Below are 27,465 nucleotides of genomic sequence, written 5' to 3'. Positions count from 1 at the left end.
TGAGCTAGACCTAGTGAAGAATCAATGAGCATGGGACCCTATCCAAGTTGTCACTGGGTGATGCCCTCTCATGCTCTCCTGACCAGAAGAGGAGAAGTGTGGCTGCTGTCAGTGGGCTGACGCCCAGGTCACCCCGGAGTGGCCCTAGGACATCCCCCCACCCCTCTGTGAGCTTCACTCAGCCACTGTGTCCTGAAAGCCACCTTGTCACCCACTCTGCTTTGGGGAAAGATAAAAACAACACACAAAGTCAGAGACAGGAGAACTCACATTGAAAGTGGCTGAGAGCCCTCACTGGCATCCTCTTCCTACGGGCAAACTACACAGGGAATCTGAACAGGCAGCAAAATTACCGAGTTTCCCCTGGCCCTGATTCAGATGACTTTCCAAGACCCTTTTCCACTCAGAGAACAGAGCTCCTGGCAAGGCCGTGGTCACCTCGCAGTGACTTGGCCTCTCCTGTCCCCTGTGGCGGTGCCTGGAGAAGGTTTTTAGCTTCCGGGCACTATTTTACTTTCCTGTCCCCCCACCTCATTCACACAATACTTACAGGGACCCTGCAGCTGCTAGAGAAACCATACGACCTGATTTAAATGAAACACGCCTTTAAATCCTTTAAATGAAAGGATTACATCATCTACAGAAAGTTTTACTTTCTGTAGATAATTTTTACATTAAAAATAGCCATCACTTTTTTTCTAGTCAGTGAAAGAATAATGTGAGTGACTCATGATGGCAAAATATTATAGAAGCTTATGATCATATTCTTAGATTTCATAAACCTGTGACATATATATATATATATACCCAGTGCTTAAACAAGTGGCAAAAGGTTCTATAAAGGAGAGAGAGATGATCTGACCATAAAAATAACTGCAGGCAAGGAGTAGGATGGCAAAGACCTGAGCCCCGGCTCTTCTGGGCATGCGTTCAGTGGGAGAAGGCTGGCTGTACAGGGAAGAGAACATGCAACACATGAGCACAGACATGAACTCACTGAAGCACGAGTGTGGTATCCTTCCTGTGGGCAGCCACAGAGGGTAGAACTCTGAGGTCACCCTTCTGGATTTACTTGATTCTGACACATCTGACCCACCTTCCTTTTCTGGATTCAAGCGTAGGTCTGCAATAAGAAGCCCAGGACGGCATGGAGTATGGGATGGGAAAAAGCCCAAGATGGAGAGATGTATTTAAAGGGAGAACAGCAGAAATGGAGAGAAAGCAGAAGACAAGCCTTACCAGCTGGAGTACTTCCTGTCCACACTGTGTCTGCAGTTAGGGAAGTGGGCCTTCTCCCAAATTGGCAAACCAACCAGAAAGCAGAAGTGCAGTTCCCCACGCAACCAGCCTCCTTCTCTTGCGGGTACAAAAGAACACCCCAGGGACATGGAACCCAACAGAACAGATTGCACCAATGGCTGATCCTGTTACGCTGAGCCAGCCAGGAAATGCACTCTCCCGAGAGTTCTTGCTAAGTGAACTTTGTCCTGAAGTGCTAGGTAGGGTATACCAAAACCATCTTGATTATTTTATATTTTAAAAAGCCCTAGGACATTATAAGTATCAAATTCCACCTGAACGCTGGATGGAATAGGAGAGGAATCCTAGGAAAGGCCTTCTCAGAGAACTCAGGATACTGATTCATGGCTGGAGGCTGGAGAGATAAGCAGATCATTATGGCAGGAAGGCCAAAGCGCAGGGTCAGAGTACATGTGCCAACCCTCTCCGACTCTGCTCCCAGGACTCCTGGCAGACAGCCGTTCATGGTACCAGCAGGAGACACAACTCCACAGAGGACCTCTGGTGAGGTCCTTCAAGCTGAGTCAGGAGGTGCTCTCCAAGCATCTCCTAAACATCCACACACTCTGCAGGAAGAATGATTCTGAATTTCTCACTCCAGGCTGCGTCATCCCCCACTCTTGGAAAAAGAGCTGGGAAGAGCCTAGCCAGGCTTCACTCTGAAAAGGTGAGGAAACATCCATGAAAGGCAAGATAGAGAGACACCCTCTCCAGACACTTGAAGCTGGAAGGAGCTCGGTGGGTGGTTTACAGGGGTGAGCCCAGGAGACTCCCAAGGATGTGTTCAGAAAAGTAACAGTAGCTAACCTGTACCTGAAGCCAGCAAAAATGACAGCTCAATGCAAAAAGCATTACCATTTTACAGGTGATAAACCCAAGCCACAAAGAGGTTTATGCCGACCAGGATGACAACGGGAAGCAGCTCCCTCGGAGGGCGGTGGCTGACCTGCATAACATCCCTAAAGGGAGTGGCTACTGTCACCCCCAATTCACAGACTTGGACGTTGGGATCAAGTTACTTCCTGAAAAACACACAGGTAATAGTGGAAGACCAATGTTGGAAGCCAGCCCTTCTCTTAGCTACTGCCTTTAGAGACCCTCAGGTGGAGGTGAAAAGGTGCCTCTATCAGCACATCCAGATGCAAGTTCAGAACTTTGGCAACATCAGCATCACCAGGAACTTGCAAGAACTTTGCTCAAGGACTCCATCCATGTAATGGCTAGAGACAAAAACCTAAGTCCTCTCAGAGAGTGCTCTCCTCCGAATTCTTGAAAGTAGTGCATCACCAGTTCCATGCATCTTATCTTCCAGTCTTCCAAACACGTCCTCTCTTCAAACAAAGCCTGATCACACCACTTCTCTGCTGAAGATCCACCACTGTCCACTCTCTGATCTCAGAATAAACATGTCCCTGTCCCCCAGCATCCACATCAGCTTCCCTCAGATCTCACTCCCACTGGGCTTTCTCCGTACAGTGTCCTCGGATGCTCTCAGACCATCCAACTCCCCTCAAGGTACCATGTGCCTCTGTTTTGTAATACTGACCACTGTTCTGACTAAATTTTAATTTACCTTTACTTAGACGTGTGTGATTATTTGGTGAATTCCTGTCTACCTGAAGAAGGCTGAGATTATATCTATTCATCTCTCTCTCTTACTTTTTAAATAAACTTTTAATTTTAGAATGTATTTAGATTTACAGAAAAGTTGCAAAGATAGTACAGAGAGCTTTCATGTACCCAACGTCCAGCTTCCCCTATTATTAACATCTTACATGATTATGGTACATTTCTCACAACTAATGAAACAATAGTGACAAATTATTATTAATTAAAGCCCATACTTTATTACTTTCTTTGCATTTCCTTAGTTTTTACCTAATGTCTTTTTTTTCTGTTCCAGGACGCCAGCCAAGATACCATATTATATTTAGTTGTTATACCTCCTTAGGCACCTGTTGGCCATGACATGTTCTCAGACTTTCCTTGTTTTTGATAACCTTGACAGTTTTGAGGAGTACTGGTCAAGTAGTTTGTAGAATGTGCTTCAGTTGGGGTTTGTCTGATGTTTTTCTCATGGTTAGACTGGGGGGTATGTGTTTCGGGGAGGAAGAACACAGAGGTAAAGTTCCCTTCTCCTCAATCAGCATGACTTATCACTACTGATGTTAATCTTTGATCCTTGGCAAAGGGGGTTTGTCAGGTTTCTCCACTCTAACGTTGCTCTCCGACCCCATCTCCTTTCCATACCACCCTACTTGGAAGGAAGAAACTCTGCACAGCCCACACTTAAGGAGAGGCACTTATAGATCACCATAACAAATATTGATACAATAATGAAAAAGTTTGAAATATTGTGAGAATTACCAAAACGTGATGCAGAGACATGAAGTGAGCAAATGCTGTTGAAAAATGGTACGCGTAGAGATTTTTGACGCAGTGTTGTGACAAACTTTCAATTTGTAAAAAACACAAAACCTGTGAAGCACAATAAAGGTAAGTGCATTAAAACGAGGTATGCCTGTATTTTTCCATTGTTGGACTGAATATCTTATAAGTATCAAGTAGATCAAGTTGATAGACAGTGCTGCTCAGGTCATCTACATCCATACTGATTCTCTATCTACTTCATGTATCAATTACTGATAGAGGGTGATGGAAATCTCCAGTTGTAATAGTGGATTTGTCTATTCTCCTTTCGGTTTTATCAGTGTTTGCCTTTTGTACTTTGATGCTCTTTTGTTATGTGCACACAAGTTTAAGATTGTTCTGTCTCCTTAGATAGCTGATCCCTTTATCATTATGTAACATACCTCCTTATCTCTGATAATCTTCCATTTTCTGAAGTCTGCTTTGTTTAAAATTCATATAGGTACTCCAGCATTCTTTTGATTAGTGTTAGCATGGACTATCTTCCTCCATCCCTTTACTTTTACTTTATATGGGTTTTAACATTTACAGTGGGTTTCTTATAGACAGTATTCAGTTGGTTCTTGGTTTTTGATCCACTCTGACAATCTCTGTGCTTTAATTTGTGTGCTTAGACTATTTGCATTTAAAGTGATTACTTACTTAGTTGGATTAATATCTACAATGTTTGTATCTGTTTTTTTTTAATTCACTGCATTTGTTCTTTTTTTCTCCTCTGTTTCTGCTTTCTCTGGTTTTAATCAAGCATTTTATATGATTCCATTTTATATCTTCCCAGTATATCTTTTAAACATTTTTAGTGGTTGTCCTGTAGTTTACAATATATCAATACATTTTAAAATTTAAATTCCATTTTCAAATAATACTATACTGCTTCATATATACAGGTACCCTGTAACACAGTATTCCCAATTCCTCTATCCTGTCTTTAAGACAATACTGTCATTCATTTCATGTATCCATATGCTATAATCATCCAATACGCAGTTACTTCTATTGCTTTAAACAGTTACCTTTTCGACCAATTAAGATTATGAAAAACATAATATCTTATTTTACCTTTATTTTTCTCTTCTTTATAATTCTCTTCCTTTATTCAGATAGATCCAAGTTTCAGACCTATATCACTTTCCTTCCACTAAAGAACTTCTTTTAGTATTTTTTGTAGGGCCAGTCAGCTAGTGGTGAATTTTCTGTTTTTGTTTGAGAAAGTCTTTATTTCTCCTTCACTTTTGAAGGGTAAATTTATCTGGATATAAGATTCTAGGTTGTTGCTTTTATTTTTTTCCTTTCAACACTTCATAGCTTTTACTACTCCAATTCTTGTTTGCATTGTTTTTGATGAGAAGTTTGCTATAATTCTTATCCTTATTCCTCTGTAGGTAAGAGTTTTGTTTTTGTTTCATCTGGGCTCTCCTACAAGTGTGTCTTTTGTATTTGAAACAACGAATCCCCCACCAACCTCATTTACATGCCAAGCCACTATTCCCCTACCCCAATCATCCCAAGGTCAGGTACCAGGCAACTAGGGAAAGCCCCTATGCACCAATAGCCCACTGAAATCATTCAAACTAGCCAATACCAAGACTGCTTACCCTGCCTCACCTGTTCTTTCCCACAGAAATCACAACAAAGGCTCTTGTCCACATTTTCCCCTCTCCCTCTGCCTCCTGACCAAACCTGGTGCTTCCCCATGTAGCCCTGCATAGTATGCTGTGCCTGTTATTTCTAGAGATATGTGACTATAAAAACTTCTGGGCTTCCCTGGTGGCGCAGTGGTTGAGAATCCGCCTGCCGATGCAGGGGACACGGGTTCGTGCCCCGGTCCGGGAGGATCCCACATGCCGCGGAGCGGCTGGGCCCGTGAGCCATGGCCGCTGAGCCTGCGCATCCGGAGCCTGTGCTCCGCAACGGGAGAGGCCACAACAGTGAGAGGCCCGCGTACCACAAAAAAAAAAAAAAAAAAAAAAAAAAGAGTTCCTGTCTGGTTAGGGCTCCAGCAGCATCACGCCAGGTAAGCGGGTTTTGGTGTTTCTAAATACACCTGTCTCTTCCAGATTTCTAGGTGACAATCTACCCTAAGACTTCAGTTTTCTGATAGTCTAAGAAGAATCACTGAATCACAATTAGTCCAGCTTTTTCTTATTCTAAGAATAAAACTGAGAACACCTATTTTAAGTTCTTTATTTGTTGAAGCTGAAACTGGAAGATGGTGTCTCTTTTCTTTCACCCTTACCTGGTATTTATCCTATTAGAGATGGCCCACAAACATTTGTCAGATGAATGAATAAATAAATGAGTAATTAGATGTGATTACTCTATAACAGATGGTCCATAAGCATTTGTCAGATGAAAGAATGAATGAATGATCCAGATGTGATTACTCCATAATAGATGGTCCATAACCACATCATACCTATGAATTTATGAATGAATGAAAGAATGATTCAGATGTGATCATCTGGTCCATAAACATTTGTCAAATGAATAATGAATGAGTGAGTGAGTGAGATGTGATTGCAGTTTTATCCAGATAGGCATCCCAACTGCTCATCTCAAATCTAAGGCAGCCCACAGGTGCTCCAGGGTCCTGAGTCCACTCCACACTATTTCACTCCAAATCACTAGAGAGCCCAACATCCTCTGACACACAGTGCACACCCTTTCCATATCTTCTCCCCAGGAGCTCGGAGACAGTCCTAAACTACTTTTGCCTCAAATGATTAGGTCTCTGCTTTTTCATGCAGGTCTGGAATGCAGAATGAAAAAAATATTTGTTTTTCACACTCCCCCAAATACAATATATTTAGAAAACCTTGATATGTCCCATTTAGATATTGACCGGTGTTATTTTCTACCTGACTAATTAATAAACCATAATCTTGTCCCAAATTACAGAGAAGTTGTGGGCCTTATTGTCTTAATTCCCTTCTTTTTCCCTCTGCACAACCTTTAACAACATTTGAGGTCTACACCAATAAAAGTACATTAACTCTGCAAAATTAAGGGCCTTGTGTTTTGACAGCAATGTTCACTTTTCACTTTCACCTGAAGAGCAAGGTCAAGCAGCATTTTCTGTGCCTTATTTTAGGCAAAATCCTCTTGTAGAGTCACAGAAAGCCTTGCATACATGGGGTGGAGAGGTGGCCTGTGACAGGCTCATGAGTCCCAGCTTAAGACAGAGTCCCTGGGTCCAAACACTGGATCTGTTGCTTTTAAACCATGCAGCTGAGCCTCCGCTTCCCTCATTTGCAAGACGAGAATCTTGGTGAAACCCACCTCCAAGAGCAGCGTGGGGATTCCATTGCCAATCTGCGTGAAATGCTCACAGCACGTAGCCTGGCAACTGGTATATGCCCCGGGTTGGCCATGAGGATAAGTGTCCTAGTGGCAGGCAGGGTGACGACTAAGTGCACACCCTCACTATTGGAAATGACCTCCTTACCTAGATTTTCTTATCCAATCACTGCCAGGATGGTGTGTTCACACATTCCTCTTCACCTGTCTCTGTGGTTCTGCAGCTAGGGCGATGCCATAATTACAAATGCCACCTAATGCTAATTGTGTTAGGGGGGATATCATGCCTTTTTTCAGAAAGGAACATTAAAGTGTTTAGGGGTGAAATTTTTTAATATCTGTACTTTACTTGGAATGCACTTCAGAAAAAAAATATGGACAAATATTACCACAACTAAGTCATGAGTATACACATGATCATTACACTTTTTTCTCCATGTGTCTGCATGTGAGAAAACATTCATGATAAAAATGTAAGCTTTTTTTCATGCAAAAATATTAAAAAATGAGCATAAAACTTATGTTCCATAATATGGGCTTTAAAGACAGATTTGAAGCCTGTCCCCATCAGCCACCACTCTGACTACACAAGGCCCATGATTATAATCAGGCACATCAACTGCAGCCTGGGCAACGATGATCAGTAAAGATGCTCTGCATTTTATGGATTTTACTGGAAAAAGTGGGAGTGACCACAACACCCTAGACACAAACACACTCCTAGAACATAAAGTGATAGAGAGGATCAAGAATAAGGTGCAAGAAACTTTGAAAACATACAGCCTTAAACAAAAAAAAATTCTCTATTATGACATCATTGGAAATATTTTGTTCACAGAAACCTCCAACTGCTAAAATGACCAACATTTTACCCTCCAAGGAACGTATGACCTTTATCACAAGAATTGCTTGGGTTCAACATTTCCCACCTAAAGAACAGGCTCTGCCCCACCAGAGGATGCCCTTCTCCCATTGGCTATGTGGTGCCCACCTATTTAGGCAACACCACTTTTGCTCATGCTAATTAGCATTTTATTTTATAAATTGCATCTGGACTGGATGAACTATAAATATCTAATAAAAACCAAAGGTTTGGCCTGTTTCCAGCGGGACTTTTTTTTTTTTGCGGTATGCGGGCCTCTCACTGTTGTGGCCTCTCCCGTTGCGGAGCACAGGCTCCGGACGCACAGGCTCAGTGGCCATGGCTCACGGGCCTAGTTGCTCCGCGGCATGTGGGATCTTCCCGGACCAGGGCACGAACCCGTGTCCCCTGCATCGGCAGGCGGATTCTCAACCACTGCGCCACCAGGGAAGCCCCCAGCGGGACCTTTAATCTGTCTTGATTGTTGTTCAAAGAGATAGCTGGCTTCCTGGGCATGCTCCGGGTGTGGACCTGTCTCTTTATACCTGAGCTATATGAAGCAGTAAAGACCCCACTGGAGGGAAATGCCTGCCGTCGCCCTGCTGAGCAGAGCAGTTCCTGCCTGACAGCCTTCTGAGTCAGCCTGTGCCAATATGACCTATGATGACCTAGGGGTCTGAATACTGTGAGCCACGAGGACTTTCTCTTGGGTGTGTATTACAGTATTTCATCACGAGCCTCCAATTGTGCAGCTGGGAGGGAACTTGCCATAAAATCAGTCCCTGGTTATGAGAAAGATATTTACTTTAAAATACTGCTATGAAAAACTATTCTTTCATAAGAAAACACTCGCGTGAGAATCAGACTCTTGTTTTGAGAACTCACTAGGGTTGCTACCAAATTTAAACAAAAATCATGTTGATGAAGTGTCAGGACTTTTAATCTTGATGATTGTGATCTGACCTCTGGACCTGTTCACCGATGTCCTCCTGGTACCAGAACAGTGCCAGGCACACAGTAGAAGCTCAAGAAGAACCTGCTAATTTAATTAACTAATACAAAATGCAAGGCAAAGAGATTTTAACTGGATTATAAAATAGTTCTTTTCTTTCAAAGATATGTCTCATAAAAACAGTCACATCTAACTGGGTTTTAAAAATTATTTCCCTGATTTGTACAAAAAAATAAAATAAAATACAGTCATTTCTCATTATTCGTGATAATTATGTTTTATAATGTTGCCACAAACACTGAATTAGCAAATGTTGAACCCTTGCTCCTAAGGGAAATACACGGCTAGGTTCCAAAGAGCCTAAGGTCACATTTTCATCAACCAATCAATACATAACCTTGTTTTATGTGTGCTTCTGTTTAAAGATACCTTATTTAATATATACTGTTGATTCATTAACACTGAACTCACAGCAAAAGCTCCACAATTCATGCCTAAATGAAGCTTATCTAACACACATATTTTACCCATAAGGTATAACACAGCCTTCCTTTGCTTAGGAAGGCTGTGCTTAGGACACCAGACAGCACTTCAGCACTGTGCCATTTTAAACAGCAAAATCACCAACAAAAAGCACAAAAATAAAAATGTACTACTTAACTGACCCCAAAAAAGACACTGTTTTTAGGATGAGCTGAGGCTAGAAGGCAGAGCTTCACCTTATTCAGCCTCAGCTAGGAACACGCATGTCGGGTGACTCAAGTATTTTGCTGCTCTGCACATGTCCACAAAGGAGTACAGAAGCACCATGGGTATTGATTTGGGGGTTACAAATAAATTTTGGTGAGTAGGTGAATTTGCAAATATGGAACATGCAGAATGCTAAATATAAGTCTTAGATTCATTCTTTATCCATTTTGAGTGACTTCTGGAATATTCACAAGGGGCCTCAATGGTCACAAACTAGATGAAAAAGTGTCAGTTACTGTAAAAATCAACACAAGGGTCAAGAGATACTAACATTTGGAAAATTCACATCTCTATTCATCTCAGCTTCTGATAACCACCTTTCCCTTTATTTGCTTGGCTCTCTAACAAGATGTTTCTTGGCACTCTCAAAAATGTAGGCTTTATTTACATTTACTAAAAATCAGTCCATTGCATAAGAAAAATCCGTCTGGTTTACTATCGTAGGTGTTAATATGTGCTGTAGATGAGCCGCACAGCTAACATGGCACAATCAATGCCTTGTACATAAGGCAATGCAGCAAAGTAAATACAAGAATAAACAGACTTTGTACCTAGAGGGGCCTGCTGCTCACCAGCTCTCCAGCCTTGAGCAAGTTACTCTCCACAAAAAGGGTTCAACTTCTACTTTATTTGGGATGTTCTTTCTTTCGAGGAAATAAAGGCAAAAATGGTAAACTGGCAGTGTTTGTTAACTATGAGTGTTATTGCACTTTTCTGAATTTTTTAAATGGTTATTGTGAAAAATAAATGAGGTTACATCTGATTAAGGCCTGGTGCTGGGCCTGCTCTTTCTTTCAACTTGACTGTAAACAACTTGAGTACAGAGAAGGATACTGGCTACAGCTATAGCCTCAACACCTGCCACCATCCCTGGCTGGTGGAAGGTGGCCAATGAATCAATGTAATGAACAGATCAAGAAACCAGCCAATAAAACGTCCCCAGTTGGCCAGGTAGATCAGAGAGGCTGGCAGAAGCAAAGAGTGCCACATGAACTTTTGTGGTCATTCTGAAGTTTTCTGTTTATCTGTTTGTTCTTAATTGTTCCTGTAGAAACTTAGTTGTTTGACAAAAATGCCAAACACGCTAAAGTTGTCCTGTATGATAAACATCAAAATATCAGATAGCCTGGATGTTGATAGAGTAAAGATGTCACGACCCCCTTCTCTCTAAAATCACCCCCCAAAAAGAACAAGAAAGAGAAATGTCATGGAAGTAGTAGACCACTCTCACCCGGAGCAACAACCCAAGGGGAGCAGCAAAATGCAGCAAAGGCTTGTCCTGGGAGCATGAAGACTTTTAGGAAAGACAGTCAAGGAAGCAGAGGTGCTGCTGCAGACCTCAAAGCCTGCAGCCGTGCAGCTTCTATACAGCAGGAGGAAGCCAGCCCCCTCCCAAGGGTGGAGAGGAGATTCTGAATGGCTAGCAGCCTCTATGGGAAGAAGTAAAGGTTTAAGCAATTCTTCCTTCCTTCCTTCCTTTTCTCCTTTCTTTCTTTCTTTTTTTCTTTCTTTCTTTCTTTTTTCTTTCATTTCCTTCCTTCCTCCGTCCATCCATCCTTCCTTCCTTTCTTTCTCTCTCTTCCTTCCTTTCTTTTCTTTCTCTTTCTTTTCTTTCTCTTTCTTTTTCTTTCTCTCTCTCTCTCTCTCTCTCTCTCTCTCTCTCTCTCTCTCTCATACACACACACACACAGCATTATTTTAAATGAGGAAGATATTCTGTTAGGCTAGAACACATGCTGGGCCGCTCCCTGACATGATTCATTTCCAAGATGAGGAACCTACCCCTTGGTCTGTACAATTACACTAAAAGAATAAAAGGAGAGAAGCAACAAGAGAAACAAATAGCACACAAAGAACACTGGCCAGAAAATCTTCCCAAGGGGCAGATGAAATCACAACCACACATATAGCCATGGAATCAAAGGACTTCACGGAAGAGTCACTGTTAAGAACAGTAACTCTAAATGGAGACATGAAAGCAGGGGATGAGATGGGAAGGCAAGAAAAGTCATGGGAAATAAGCCGGAGATCAGGGAAAAAGGCAGGAAAGAAATGATGGCTATTATTTCAAACAGCAAAAAGAGAGCAGACATTAACATTGTGAAGAAGGTGGTGGACAGGATGGAATAGCCTGAGAAAAATGAAATGGAGATGAACAAAGAGTGAAAGAATTCAACAGAAAAGGACTAGAAGGACAAAGGAGATCCAAAGTATGCAAGATTGATGTTCCTGAAGTAGAGAATTTAAATAAAGGAGTGGAAGAGATGTTTAGAGTTATAAAGTAAATTTCCAGAAATAAAAGAGGACTTTTCTCCTGGATTCTCTTATCCAGGATCCTATAAAGGGAAGGAAAGTACTGGGCTTCAGACTTCTCCTGGGCCATGTTCCCAGCCAGCATAGAGAGGGCTGAGGTCCCCAGAGGAGGCAAGAGTGTCCACTCCAGAGACAAAAGGTCCAGGTGGGCTAAGGGCTGGCTATAAGCAGCACAATTTCAGGACATGGACTAAGAGGACTGTGAACAGTAGGAAGGCATTAATGCTTCTGCCAAGAGTCCAAAGGCCAAGCAGGCCCATTACACCTCCAAGACTGCTTCAAATTCACTCCAGATGGGGGCTTCCCTGGTGGTGCAGTGGTTGAGAGCCCGCCTGCTGATGCAGGGGACGTGGGTTCGTGCCCCGGTCCAGGAAGATCCCACATGCCGCGGAGCGGCTGGGCCCGTGAGCCATGGCCGCTGAGCCTGCGCGTCCGGAGCCTGTGCTCCGCAACGGGAGAGCCCACAGCAGTGAGAGGCCAATGTACCGCAAAAAAAAAAAAAAAAAAAAAAAATCACTCCAGATGCTTCTTATCTGTGCAGACTTGGGGCCCACAGCAGCCTAGGGTGTCTAAGTCTGAGGGCCTGGGCTGCTACCCCAGGTGTTGGGTATGCACATAAAATCACAGAAGAGTGCTTTCAACAGCAAGTTCAATAGCAAAGCTCTAGGCCAGAACAGTGATTCTCTGCCCTGGCTGCAGGTGACAACCACCAGGTTACTTTAAGTACTGGAGAGAGGGTTCTAACCCAAACTAACTCAGAACCTCCAGGGCTGGGGCCCCGACAGCACTAACATTTTTTTTTTTTTTTTTTTTTTAAAGTTCTCCGGGTGATTCTCACAAGCAGCCAGGACTGAGAATCACTGCTCTAGAATTATGGCCTCTGTATGGAAGGTTCAAAACTGATCCAAACAGAGCTGGCCACTGAAGTGAAGGGCGGCACGCGTTATTGAACGGAGGAAGATGGGCAGAGTAAAAAATTCAAAGTTTTACATAGAATTCTAAAAGAGAAACAGGAAAGGCATCATTCAGGAAACCACTTTCAGTTCAATAAAACCTCCTCACACACACTGATTTTGAGACGTACTTATTCTGCTAACACAGTAATTCAGGTAAAAGAATCTTGCCCGTGTTTGCCTTGTCCATCACGCATGCGTATTGGCCGGGGGTGTGAAGTCAGCTTGGGAATAGCATACATGTTGCTCCACTTCCTGATGTCGGGCTGAATCATGAAAGGAAGTTCTATAATTCGCAAACCCTTCCAACTGCTTCTCTTGTGGTATTTTATCTCTCCTGAAATTGAGCAGCACAGGAATTCCAGAGACAGGCAAGTGGCACATCTCTCCCCCGCCACCCAGGATGAGAATGAGGCAGAGATGGAGCCTCGTGGATGGGGCAGGCGCCCAGCTGGAGTGGGTCGCCCTGCCTGCGGTGGACCCCTCCACCTGTCCCCTCCCCATCACACGCTCCTCGGGTGCTGCCTCTCACAGGATGACCTGCCTCTCAGCCCACCTCACCCCTTCCACTGCCCTCGGAGTTCTCAAATGCACATGGTGCACATTCCAGAAATGAGTCTTGTTTTCTTGTATTTGCAAGGACAGAACATGGTCATGTGGTAAGCACTGCATTTTCCTCATTTTAACTTGACGAGGAGCACACTGCCTCTTCAAGTCTTCCTTTTAAAGTGGACAGAACCTTGGATTCCAAATATTTTGAGAAAATGACATTAGATTTTTTTTTTTTTTTACTGCAGAGAAATTAGTCAGTACTAAAGTTTTTTCCATTACCTCTAAATCCTCTTGAGCAAAAAAACTAGTTTATTCTTTCAGAAACTATACTGAACCAAAGGGTGCTCAACCCCACCATACATTACCTAGTATTCTCCAAGGCTGGGTTCCCATTAGACCGCTCCAAGAAAACAACTGGGAACCTTTTCCCTTCCTATGTTACTCATTAGTAACCTCTCACTTACCCAGACTGCCATGGTTTGTTTGCATGTGCACACATGTAGGTGTGTGTGTGTATCTGTGTTGGCGGAGCTGTTGTGGTGAGTAGGAGACTGTCACTGTGTTGAGGATGAAAGGGCCAGCCCAGATCCTGTGGACAAGACTTGGGGTCTCATCTGAAGGATGTGGGCATTCTGATGCCACCACCACTTTCCAGGGTCAGAGCCTCTTAAGGAAACGGGAGACAACCTGGTCCACACATGGAAAAGTGTAATGATGCATTGTCCACACACAGTGGTACCAAGGGCTAGGAAAGGTGGGAGGGGGTAGAAGCTTGTGTCTCCTGACTCCCCAGGAAGAATTGCATGGGGCTCAGGTGTAACACAGAGTGGTTAATCTGTCCCAAAAACCGTACTGCAATGATGGAGATGTTTGTTCTACTCTGTCCCACACAGAGCCACCAGCCACATGTGGCTAGTGGCCCCTGAAATGTGGCCACTGTGACTGAGAACTGATTTTCACATTTTATTTCAGTTTAAGTATTTGAAATGTAAATGGCCACATGTGGCTGGCGGCAATGTTCTGAACAGCACAGTTCTAGATCCTTGCCAGGGAAGCTGGGGAGACACCATCTGTCCTCACCTGGACTAGGTGTCCGAGGTGGGGCAGCAGGCAGCACCTCCCTGGGACCAACGTGATGGGACTGCAGGTCGACAAAGGGAATATTATAAATTCACCCTGAGGAACAAGCTGTATGGTCCAGACACTTCTCCCTCCCAGATGTTTCTCCTACTTGGGCCAAACTTGGGGCTCTAGGTTTTCTTTCTATTAACGAGAGACACATTTTACTCCAAATATCTAGCTTACTGTATCCAAATCCTATGTGACATATTGAAATGTAAGGAGGGGACCTTAAGAGCACCTACACATGCACAGAGGGACCCATGCTGGCAGCACAGAGCTCACAAAAATGTCCACAGCATGGTCTCCAAACTGATGTTGTAAAAATATATGACAAGGGCCAAAATAATGTTACACAGCATTTTAGCACTTCAGGTGAGAGTACTGCCAGGACCCCCTGAGCAAGGTATCCTTGTCCAATCACTGGGGACAGGGGAACACGCTCCCCAAGGGCTGCCTGTTAAAACCCAGGAGGGTTCCCAGGTGTACCGCCAGGGAATAGACACTCATTTGCTTCCGAGTCAAATGACACTTGGGCCAGAGCCACTCTTTCTGTGACCTTCCCATAAAGTCTTCTAATGTCATTTTGTCCCCAGAAGACCCCCTTTTCAATCCCCAGGTAACCAGAGGCTACGTAGCTCCCTGACTTCCTGTACCCCAATACAACTGCTCTGCAGGGCACCTCTTTGCAAGCCAGGCTGATGGGCACTCTTCACCGTGGGTCTCTGGGTGCCACAACCACCCAGGGGCAGGTCTTTCTGGCCTAGTTTTGAAGATGAGGTGGCCAGGGCTGAAGGAGTTTCAAGGAATGATGAATTGAGACAGGCTGGGACCCGAGACCTGCGACCCTTTGCTGCAATGTTCACACCTGGACAAACGTCTCCTCCAGGAACAAAATACAAAGAAACTATAAGAGACTAAAAATAACCATGTGCGTGTGCAGTTGGGGCAAATTATGGACAAAAAGATACAAAAAAGACCAAAAAAGCCCCAACTGCCACTTCTGAAGAGCCAGGAGCAAAAGCAGGGGGTCAGGAGCAAAGGCAGGGTTCTGCGCATGCCCCCTGCACTCAGCACCACCAAAGGGGTGGGCAGACCACCTAAGTCAGCCCTCTGGCCTGACCCCCCGGACCTACCCCTACCCTCACCCCATATAAGGAAACAGCTCACCCCCCACCTCAGGGAGCGAGCAAGGGAACGTATTGCTTGTTCCCGCTCCCCCTTGCTGCAGCAGGGGCCCCAATAAAGCCTTGCCAGAATTTCTTGTCTGGCCTCTGATCAATTTCTTTTGCTTAAGGAGGCCAAGAATCCTGGTCAGTAACAGAATCAGAGGTGTGTGCCTGGTCTGCTTCCGCCACCCACACTGCCCCCAGAGGGGCTTTCAGAACTGGACCTTTATGGGTTACAGTAGTGGTCCTAGACGTTTTATTACAAAATATAAATGTGGGTGCTCTTGGTGAGCTCCAGGGGCTCCCCATGTGAGTGCCGCACGGTGCTCCCACGTGTGTGATTGGACGGACAGGGTCTGCACCGGGAGGCCCAGCCACAGACTGTCCCCAAATGGCCCATAGCGGGAGCAGCCCCTCTGTCACCATCTGCTGCAGGCTCCGAGGCCCAGAAGCCACAGACACCAAGAAACCCAGGCCCTGGCTCTCCACCCACAGCAAGACTGTTCATTCACATCCTTCTCATGAGAAAAACCATCTCATATGAAACAGGCAGATGACAGAAGATAAGTACAGTGGACTTGGAGTCACACTAAGAACTAATCTGAGAGATGGAAATCATTCACATTATCTTGGGTAAAAAATGTTACTGGTGGTTTTTCTATCAGACCAGTGCGCACATTCTTTCTCTAAGAATTGTTTCAACGTGTGCTCACCTCCCACAAGTCTCACAGCAGTGTGCTGAGAACACGCTGACATCCTTCCTCAAATGCCTGCCTCTGTAACTGCCACAGGCCTCCAGACTTTATGAATCCAAGTTCCCAAGGAATGGAGTGTTTGCAGCATAGAAACATGTGCGTTCTCTCTCTTTCAATCACTCTCCCTCTCTCAATCAATCTCTCTCTCTCTCTCTCTCTCTCTCTCTCTCACACACACACACACACACACACACACACACACACACACACACACAGTGGGGATGCACCAGCTAATATGCCCAAAGTCTCTACAATCAAAGGCACACACAGCTGCCACTATACCCAGTGTACCAATACATTCAAATTTGGTGGAAATTGTGTTAGGCTTGAAAGATGTGCCTGTGTGCTATACAATACCATTAACTCATTCTAAACCAGTGGTTCTCAACCTTGGCTGCTGTACTTGGTGGAGAGGCCTTAATAATGAATTTTCAAAGGCAGGTCACACATTAGACCACATCAGAAACGTTGCAGGCAGGCTGGGCATCAGTGGACCAGACAAGCTCGGGTGACGGCTGTACACAGGCACACTTGAGAACCTCGACTGTATAACGCTGGGCAAAGCACCCAACCTCTCCAAGCCTAATGCCTTGTTTGGAGACAGAATAGTCCCAACAGCCATGACTGGTGCTTTGTTTCTGAATTAGTTCTTTTCCTGGTCTCATCCTACTTAGCCCCCAGACCCTTAAGCAAACCTCATTTTATCATGATCACTGCAAACAGCTGTATGCAGAGTAAAAATGTACATTGCACTTTTTTTCTCAAAACCAATTCCCTTACTGCCCACCCCAGACAACTGCTACTCACAGTTTGGTACCTTTGTTTTGGGATCTCTCTGCATATTTACACACACACATTGGTATAGGCAGACTTGCATCTATATGTAGTAAATAACATTCCAATAGAGCCTACATTGCTATGTGCATGTATGTGTTTTTAAAAATATAGCGATATATTACATTTTGCTGTTTCACTGAATATAACTTGGACATCTTTATTTTTTGGTCTACAAGATTCCACATGTTTAAAAAAGGCCACATATGATTCCAAAGCATGGATGTACCATAGTTTATTTAACCAGGCATGATACATATTTCCCTTCCTTTTCTTTTTCTTTCTTTCTTTCTTTCTTTTTCTTTCTTTCTTTCTTTCTTTCTCTCTCTCTCTCTCCCTCCCTTCCTCCCTCCCTCCCTCCCTCTCTCTCTCTCTCTCTCTCTCCCTCCCTCCCTCCCTCCCTCTCTCTCTCTCTCTCTCTCCCTTCCTTCCTTCCTTCTTTGCTATTACAAAATAAAATGTTGCAATGAATTACTGTATGCACATTTCTTCACCACTTTTGTCAATTTATGTGTGTAAAAAGTTCCTAAAAGTGAAATTGTTGAATCAAAGCATATGTGCGTTTTACATTTCGGAAGACGTTATCCAACCGCCCTCCTGGTGCTGACCTGTGGGAGTGTCTCTTTTCCCCACACCTCACCACACAGCAAACCCTTAAATCAATGCAAGATTACACAGAGGCAAAGCATATTTGTGTGCTTTGGGTTCATTTACATTTTGAGTTGCCTGTTCGCGTCCTTGACTGATCTTTCTATTGGAGCGTGTTTATTTTTCTCATTGATTTGAAAGAACTCACTGCATATGAAGGCTACTGGTCCTTTACCACAGACCTTGAAAATAAATATATCTTATAGGTTTTTTCCCTCACTTATTTATATATATTTTTCATTTGTATAGGGACTTGCTTACAATTTTAGAAAACCATACTTATCAACTATTTTCTAATATGGCTCCATATTTCCTACCATATTTATAAAGGCCTTCACTCCACAATTATTTTAAAACTCGCCTGTTTTCTTCTAGAACTTTTATGATTTCACTGTTATATTTTTATTCTTTGTTAAATCCGGAACTTATTTTGGTATACAGAGCAAAGATTTATTTTTCCCAAATTATCAGCTGGTTTTCCCAAGACCATTAATTGATAACCCATGCTCCCTTTCCTGACTGATGGGAAAGGCCACCCTTGCTTTGCACTAATTTCCACGTGGAATTTGTGTCCGTTGCTCCACTTTCCATTGCAGTTTTGCCTTAAGATCTTAGAGAATTTGTCTCTCCTCATCATTCTTATGTTTCATTTTTTTCTCTGGGTCTCATAAGTTTCTTTTCTTAAAAAAATGCTAATCTAAGGTGGAAGGACAATTGTTTCTTGAGCATTTTAATTTGCTTAGTTTTGTGTGTGGTGTCCACATACATCATGTTCCATAACTATCTGTGCATGAAGCTCACTTCAGCTGGTTTAGAAATCCCTGTATCATGATACCAGAGAGCTCCCTCGTGCTCTCAATGGCAGCACAGCAAGGCCACTTGTGAGGAGAGACCAGGCTCCACTTAACCACCTGCTGTGGAAGGAACTGTTTCCCCTCCCAAATTCATATGTTGAAGTCCAGACCCCCAGTACCCCAGAATGGGACTTTTCTTGGAAATAGGGTCTTTACAGAGGTGAGTAAGTTAAAATGAGGTCATTAGGGTAGGTCCTAATCCCCTATGATTGATGTCCTTATAAAAAGGGTAAATTAGGACACAGACACATGCAATAGACGGAAGAAGATGTGAAGATACCGAGAGAAGATTATGTCCACAAGCCAAAGAGAGAGGCCTCAGGAGAAACGAACCCTGTCCACCTTGATCTCAGACTTCCAGCCTCTAGGACTGCGATATGATAAATGTCTGTGGTACTTTGTTCCAGCGACCCTAGCAAACTAATACACCATTCCTCTATTAATGGATACTGACAGTTCCCAGAGTCTTCTTAGAAGGGATAATCTAGAAAGAATATCATGCACACATCTTCGCAGGTATTGGCTCCTTCAGGGAAATCATACATGACTTTTCTATCTTCATTCTAGAAGGCATCTTTTCTTTGCAGTTGTCAAGCTGCCTTTCTTTCACTGAACCACTGAAATCCCACTGCATCACAAGTGTTTCCACCATGGAACAGAACTACTTTTGAAATTTTCCTTTATCTCCTTCTCCATTCCAACCTTCAGGACCCCATGTATGCCCCCTCCCCAACTCTAGGGACAGTAATGTGTGCAGAGAGTAGCAATTCTGTCCTGTGTGGGGACAGCCACAGAGATGCAGGTCTGATGTGCAGACAAAGGCTTGGTGCATCCTTTTAAACCAGCTTCTCACATTAGTTTAGTGCACTTTGGGTGGTAAATTTGATAGTCAGCTCAATCTGTGTTGGAAGGAGACGTATGCAAAAGCATCAGACATTCTCATATTAACCTCATTGATTCAGGATGTTCTGTCCAATTCCTACTGAATTTGCTTAATTTCTCAACACAAAGCTATAAAGATAATAAGTTTTCTAAAACTCCTGGTAAAAGAGTGAAATCGACACATCAAACTGGGCTTATGTCCTCCGGCTGCCTTCTGAGGCTCCTGTCTCCACTGATAGGACTTGAAATCTTCTCACCACCAGGCATGATGGCAGGTCCCTTTTTGCTCCTCATTGGAGTAGTGGATAGGAATTCTGGTCCTGGATTAGAAACACCTGGGTTTTCGGCTTCGAATCACAGCAACATCACTTAGCAGCTGGATAAGTGAAAGTCACTTTACCTTTCTGGGCCTCACTGCTTACCAGCAGGTTGAATTAGACATTCTCCAAGATCCTTTCTCCCTCTAATATCCCTGGCATCCTTAAACATGTTTCTAAGAAACTTATGATTTGGGACTAGCAATTTCCTAATAATCAGTACAGACTTGACCACTGCGGCCCTCTCCTTGGACATACTTCCTGCCTAAGCTACAGGATGGCTGGCCCAGCTCCCAGGGCAACAGTGAAGACCAAAGAAGCCCCAAGCCTGCCATTCATGCGTGCTCTCGAGAGCTCCTCTCCCTCCTCCTTCCTGTCACTTCCTTCACAGCTATGACCATCAGCTGATTGGTGTTGCTAAAAAAAAAAGAAAAAAAGGAAGTGGTGGACTACCCCTTCAAGTAAATACAGCAGCTATAAATGCAGAGAAAGAAAAGAAACAGCATTGAAAACAATAACATAGACTCTAAATCCATAACCACGCTGGGGACCAAAGGAGGCATATTACTAGTGGGCTGGAAACTACTGCTATCGTTGAAGGAAGCAAAGCAAGATGGGCTCAAACTGAAGAGGGAAACCACAGCCTAAGTGCAGGCGGCTGGGGATGGCTGCGAAGAGACAAGGGTGTGGTGCCTTGGAAATGACAAAGCCTGGGTGGGATGGGGTGAGGGAGAAGCAGAGCGGGAAGCAGGCAGACAGCCAAGCCCTCTCCAACTCCTCAGCTGCCAGCATCCCTAAGAGCAACAGGAGTCCCTCTATAGGAAAGACGTGCGTTTGGAGAGGCAGGGTATGGCCACATCCATGAAGAACAGAGAGCACCTGCACCCCTCCCCCCGCCCCACTGGTTACTGGCTCATCCTGCCCTGCTCACGTCTCACCTTCCTCACATCTCATGGGGGACAGGTTACAAGACGGCCATGCAACACACACAACACTAAAAGACTAACTCCTAGGACACCTCAAAAACAAGACCAGCATACATCCTAGAAGTACCAAGCACATCAGGAAAGCTAACTGCTCAAAGGAAGGTACCCAATGGGCAAACAGATGAATAGGTGTCAAAGAAGACAGAGGTCATGGAGCAAGAAGAGAACATCTATGCTGGAACCAGTAGTAAAAACACGTATTAGGCAAGAGCCTAATGTATCACTTAAAAAATAAATAATTAACTACCTTCTGTGCTTGCTAAAATATAAATGACTCAATAGATGGCCTGAATAACAGGATGGACAGGGCTGAAGATCTTTCTTGAGAAAGTGATTAACCTGTCAGTTCCATGAAATGCAATGAAAAGGGTAAAACAGAGGGAAAGAATGAAATAAAAAGTGCATTCCCTGCAGCTTTGTTTACAGTATCAAAAATTAGAAAAATATCCTAAATGTCTATCAATAAACAATCATATTTTTCACCCTGGAATAAAGCATGATGATCACTGATAGGAAGGGCTCCCCCAATCCTGTTGATTCAAAAAAGAAAGTTGCAGGATGATATTGGTATTAAGAAGGCGCACACACACACACACACACACACACATACCACCACCAACACTACATCGTCTAAAAATACACACATATATACACATGCATGAATGCACAGGATGAAAGATTAGAAGAATATGCACCAAGTTGCCCTCCCTCAGTGGGGATGGGCTGGGGCTGAGGGTGGTGGTTAAGGAGGGCTTCAATGTTGCCTATTATATCTGAATTCTTCACCAATGGATATGTACTTAGACATCAGTTATGCAATTTAACACTTTTCAAAAAGAAAGTGATAGAAAGTTCTTCCATCTTGGAGGTCAGAGAAACTAACTTCAGAGACAGTACTTACTCATCTGTGACCTATTTGGGACTGCTCTTATTAGCCTCCAGACAAGACTACAGGGGCAGACTCCCAAAGCCACCCACCTGGGAGAGACTGTGACAGTTATACCAGTTCTAACCACAGGCCAGGTATGGGCACTGCACGCATGATCTCCACCGTACATCACAGTGAAATCCTCTGCAATCCTTCCATCTACAAAAACTAAAAGCAGTAGCTTGAAAACACAGTGGGATTTGAACCCAGTGGGACCTCAGCCCCCTTACTCTCAACCACTGTTGATAAAAATATTCAGTGACTGTGACTTTGAAGCATTAGGGCAATCAAGTGATTCAAATATTCTCAGCATTTTGGGACTTCCCTGGTGGTGCAGTGGTTAAGAATCTGCCTGCTAATGCAGGGGACACGGGTTCGAGCCCTGGTTCGGGAAGATCCCCTGTGCCGTGGAGCAACTAAGCCCATGTGCCACAACTACTGAGCCTGTGCTCTAGAGCCCACGAGCCACAACTATTGAGCCCAAGCACCACAACTACTGAAGCCCATGCGCTCTAGGACCCGTGCTCCACAACAAGAGAAGCCACTTCAATGAGAAGCTCGCAAACCGCGACTAAGAGTAGCCCCCACTCGCTGCAACTAGAGAGAGCCTGTACACAGCAACGAAGACCCAACACAGCCAAAAAATAAATTAATTAATTTAAAAAAATACGCTAAGCATTTAAGAGGCATTCTGCCTCCGCCTAAGCAAAGCCCAAGGATCTTTTAAAGGGGCAGCAGGTTACCCAGTGTTTCCCAAAGTGGACTTTGGAAGTCCTGGTCCCCAAAGTGCTCTAAGAACCAATGCATCCTATGACCACAGGGTTGTAGGAGTTCAGTGACGTATGTCCTGACCATGCACAACATCTGCACAACAGCTCTGAACAAGCCCACAACAGTTACCCTGCTTACTCAACTTTATTCTGTCTCTCATTTCACTCACTTGAACAAGGAAAGCTTCCTCGGGAATACCATTCAAAATTGCACAGCACCCACTTCAGAAATCCAGGGAATCAAGGCTGGCCATCTGATTAAAGCCCTGTGGATTCCCCAGTCCCAGGAAAATACTTATTTCCATCAATCAGATAATAAACCATCAGGGTCAGAGCAAATACAGAGGTGACGCTGAGACTGATTTAAAACATAGCTGCTAACTGCTAAATTGGAGCTAAAAGTAATCTTTCGCGAAGCATGATTCAGAATATGTCCTGACAGGAGAAATTATAAAAGTTCCAAAAGCTACAAAAAGTAATAAGTTATATAAATAAGCAAATATCATAGAAATTAAAAGTTTGGGGAAAATGTTTTCAACAATTATGACAATGGATTTACAATGGATTTGAAAGCTACATGAATGTTGATAAGAGTTATGTTAAGACTCCAAAAAGTATACAGGGCAGCAACTTGCAGGAAATATATTTAGTTAACCAACTCCCCCAAATATGCTTCAGTTATTAATAGGTGTGTAGCAAGACTGAAAAGACACCGTCAGACTGGCATAAAGAGGCAGAGGGTTCCAGAAAAAGAGAGAAATGGAACTGATAGGTTGCTTGGTATATTTGACTCAGTGGGAAACTGAGTCAAGTGTGGGGGGGGTGTTTAGCTTTGTGTCAGAGAGTTGGGGAGATCATTGTAACAGGCACAGGACCAACTGAGAAACAAAAAAATGAAACAAGAGTTTACACCAGGAAAAACAACATGGAGTAAATGAAAGAAAATGGAACTATATTATATACTGCGCTCTAGCAGTAAATATAACCACAACAAGGTAAACAAACACCAAATAGCATCTTAACCCTAAATTATAGAAAGATTATCCTGGGTAATAAGAGTCTAGGACTGCTATGCACTTATTTCTCAGAGTAGGAAGTCAGGAGACATTGTCTAAAACTGATACATTAAAAAAAAACAGCACAAGTGAACATAACATCAGGAAATAAGAAGGAAAATTCTAGAAGAAAGAGCTATAAAGATTAAAAGATTGCTTTGGGGGAGCAGTACTAGAGCACTGGAAGGTATTGTTATAAATTGAAATTAAATAAACAGACAGATTAACTCTGGTCGCACCAAAAGATTTCCATGACAAGTGAACAGAAACGGATAGATTTAATAACTTGTTGGGCTGACCAAGACAGCATGAAGATTTAGCAATTAAGACAGAGATGGAGTGGGAATGTAGGAGGTTAATTGTTGGACATTCAAATGCTCTTTGTAGCCATTCTGAGTATAACTAAACAAACCAATATTTAAATTGTGACTTTTCCTAACACTTCGCCCTTGGCCCTCTTCCTTCCTTCCACACTCCCCCCATTGACTGTATCCAGGCCTGAGCCTCACTGACCCTGACATCAGCCCTACACTCTCCTGTCAATCCTGCTGCCTGCCCAGCCTCTGCTCAGATCAAATATGTGACACTCAGCATGCCAATCTGGAAGCCCAGTGTCCTCCCACATCTGTGCTCCCCTCCAGGGCTCCAGCACAGCACTGAGGGGTACTGCCTTCTCCAGTTTCAGGAGCCAGGACTCCAGGGTCAGAGCCAGGTACCCCCAGGACAGAGGATGCTGCTTACCAGATACTGTCCATCATAAAAGCTTTCAGTATATCCCCCTTAGTAATTGAGGTGTTAACAATATTCTAAATCATCCTCACCTTCCTCTTCCCATCATCAGCCTCTGGCAGCCACCAAAACAAATACACAGTTTCCCAGAAATAAAAGAATCAAGAAAGAGTCATTTTTGATTTGTTAAACCCACTACAATAGAAACTAAATATTCTTCCTTCTACTGGTATTTTTGGCAGTGGCTAAATTTGACTATACTTAAGATTCCAATGCAACCACCTTTCAGGATTCATAGGGCAAAACTTACATAACTCTTAAAGGCAAAAAAAAAAAAAAAAAAAAAAAAAATTCAAACTGACGCAGGCTAACATTTTGCCAGACAAAATTATAAGCTAGTAGAAAATTTTCCTGCTAATATAAAGTCAAAATGAATGAATAAAGTTTTCCTTTAAAATCCAATCATTCTAGTTTTTTTAATCTTCCTACAATTCCTCAGTTTAAAAAAACTCTCTTTTTCTGAGTGGAAAAAAAAGAAAACCCAACTTGTTCATTTCCAAGGTAGAAGAGTAAGATGGTAAGATATAATTAAGTCAGGCAATTTAATTTCAATCTCTCTTTAAGACTCTGCTTTTTGATTTCAACTGTTGTAAAAGAAAAGCAATGTTCAGTGGGCAGACATTTTTTTTAAATTCTTACCCAAAGGCCTAAGTTCCTAATTTTCTCTCCACTCATTTGCAGCTAAATCAATCCAGAAGTGGAAGAAAGTGTTGGGGGGGCAGGGTGGTGGTAAGTTAGGAAATCGTTCGAAAAAATATCTATTTGGTGAAAAGCTGAGAAAGCAAAAATTAGCTCAGATTGTACAAAGTACCCGGCCATTCCTTAGGTACAGATAACAGACAGAGATAGAACAAGCTGCAAAGTGAACAGGAAACAGTATTTCTTCCAAGGCCATGCTGTAGCTATGAAGGGTGGTAATAGCCCTTCTTTAAGTAACTACTGCCTTCTTTCTCTAGAATCAGACTGTCAGAAACTTTGCTGTTGGAAAGTCTCTCAGTAAGGATGAAACATCCTATTCTCAATTGGAGGATCTGTATTTTGATTGTTAACACTGAAAACTCAGGGAAGTCTTGCTATTTCAGGCTTCCTGGAAAGGGGGGAACTACCCATCTAATTACTGGAAAGTGTGAGTTGTTGGGCAGTAGAAATGTAATTTGCTTTCAAAAGCAAACAGTAGCTTGACAGAATCTAAAACAGAATCAGTCCCATAGCCCTAACTCCAAAAACCACTGAAAAACAAGGTTTTTTGGTGAGTTTTATAGGGAACCTCATTTAGTGACATTGACACACAGCTATTTGTAGCCTCTCTTTATTCCACTTAGTGAGACTTTTCACACTGTTTGTGCAGAAATATTAACGTGTGGGATTATAGGATGCTGCCCAGGCTGTGTTGGTGTGTAACATATGGCATCAGTATGTATGCAGACCTTTCTAAATCCTGAGAAATATCTTTCTCAAGGCTGAAATTCAGATTCTAAATTTGAATTCTAAATTCTCAAAAATCCTGAATTCCAAAACATATCTTGGCACAAGGGTTTTGGATAATGATTAGGATATGCTATGTGCTAAGTGATGTCCTACTAAGAAGTCTTTGGTTTAATAGAGAAATCAGACCTGCACTTAGAATACTAAATATGAACCTAAAGAAGGCTAAGGTAAGTTATTTCTGAAATGCAAATCTAGCGATAAAATGACCTTTCTGACAATTTTATCCCTCAGGAAAGGTAAAGAGCCAAAATATATACCTCACTTTTATCCTTGGCTTAAAACATTAAAAACATTCTGGTTATTAAGATGATTTATAAAATCCTACATATTGAAGCACTCCAAATACAAAGAATATAAATGTTTCTATTTTACTGCAAAATTTCCCTAAACAGATCAAAAGTTTGATGTAGACAGAACAAAATAATTTGATTTAAAAAAAATATATATATATATATATTTTTGCTGTACGCGGGTCTCTCACTGCGGTGGCCTCTCACGTTGCGGAGCACAGGCTCCGGACGCGCAGGCCCAGCAGCCATGGCTCACGGGCCCAGCCGCTCTGCATCCCAGACCGGGGCAGGAACCCACGTCCCCTGCATAAGCAGGTGGACTCCCTACCACGGCGCCACCAGGGAAGCCCTGATAAAACAGTTTTGGTAGACAAGATTTCTCACTTAAAATACCTAATACTTTACAAGTATTTAAACCTTTTACCTCAAAGACAAACATATCCACACACAGTTTGGCTTTTTTTTTTTTTTTTTTGCAGGGAGAGGGAGGCGTGGTATGCACATCAGTGAATTAAATTGCATTTAAGTAAAATGCCACCTGTGTGATAGCAATGGATTTGTTCTTACTAAAACAAAGAAAACAAATACTAGAATCAATTCCATTTCTTTCAGGAATTCTCCATCATCCCATGATGTTTCTTTTTTAACGTGAAGATTCAGATGTGACAATTTGAATCTCCACGTCTTTAAACTACATCTCCAAGTCTTTTAATTACACACTGAAATGCCTCCAGGGTTTAAGAAAATGAACAATTCCAGTCAACAGCTTTACTTGGGTTAAACGGGAATCTTTGGCAAGTCAGGCAAACTCATTAAACGCACCGGCAATCCTGTTTCCAAAGGCCACCTGGCAGGATGGCATGGGCCTTTTGATCACCAGTCGGGAACGTCTTGGGTTAATGACTGGGAAGCCTCTGCACCGTGAATGAGATTCTCTTTCCCAAGCAACTGCACCTCAAACAGCCAAAAGATTGAAACTCTAACTTCTCCAATGATTGTCTTGCTAGTTCTTGATATTCAAACAAACCAAAAAAATCGCTTTTGTATCGTTATTTAGGTAGGTTTGAGGTTTTGAAGCCACATGGCCAAAAATATCTTTAACTCAAACTCACATTTTACTACACAAAACTTCCCTGCTCTTCAAGTCATTCACTGGCTGATGAAGTTATTTTA

At 43.0% G+C, this 27,465-nt stretch overlaps 1 protein-coding gene across 4 annotated transcripts in view; it reads right to left on the bottom strand.

Moving 5' to 3' along the window:
- SYK (spleen associated tyrosine kinase) overlaps nt 1-27,465 on the bottom strand; it is a 93,455-nt gene that overhangs the window by 65,089 nt on the left and 901 nt on the right. Inside the window, exon 1 of one of the 4 annotated variants that reach the window (XM_067039803.1) lies at nt 1,240-1,296. The exons of 2 other annotated variants lie outside the window; for them this stretch is intronic. The gene's annotated coding sequence lies outside the window, so the exon portion shown is untranslated. Of the gene's footprint in view, nt 1-1,096; nt 1,118-1,239; nt 1,297-27,465 lie in introns of those variants that run through there. One more of the 4 variants, XM_067039804.1, reaches the window with a different exon arrangement.

This window comes from Kogia breviceps, chromosome 8, assembly GCF_026419965.1.
Source record: "Kogia breviceps isolate mKogBre1 chromosome 8, mKogBre1 haplotype 1, whole genome shotgun sequence".
Lineage (NCBI taxonomy): Eukaryota > Metazoa > Chordata > Mammalia > Artiodactyla > Physeteridae > Kogia > Kogia breviceps.
Note: the sequence above shows the minus strand (reverse complement) of the source record. Positions and strands in the feature narration are given on the sequence as shown.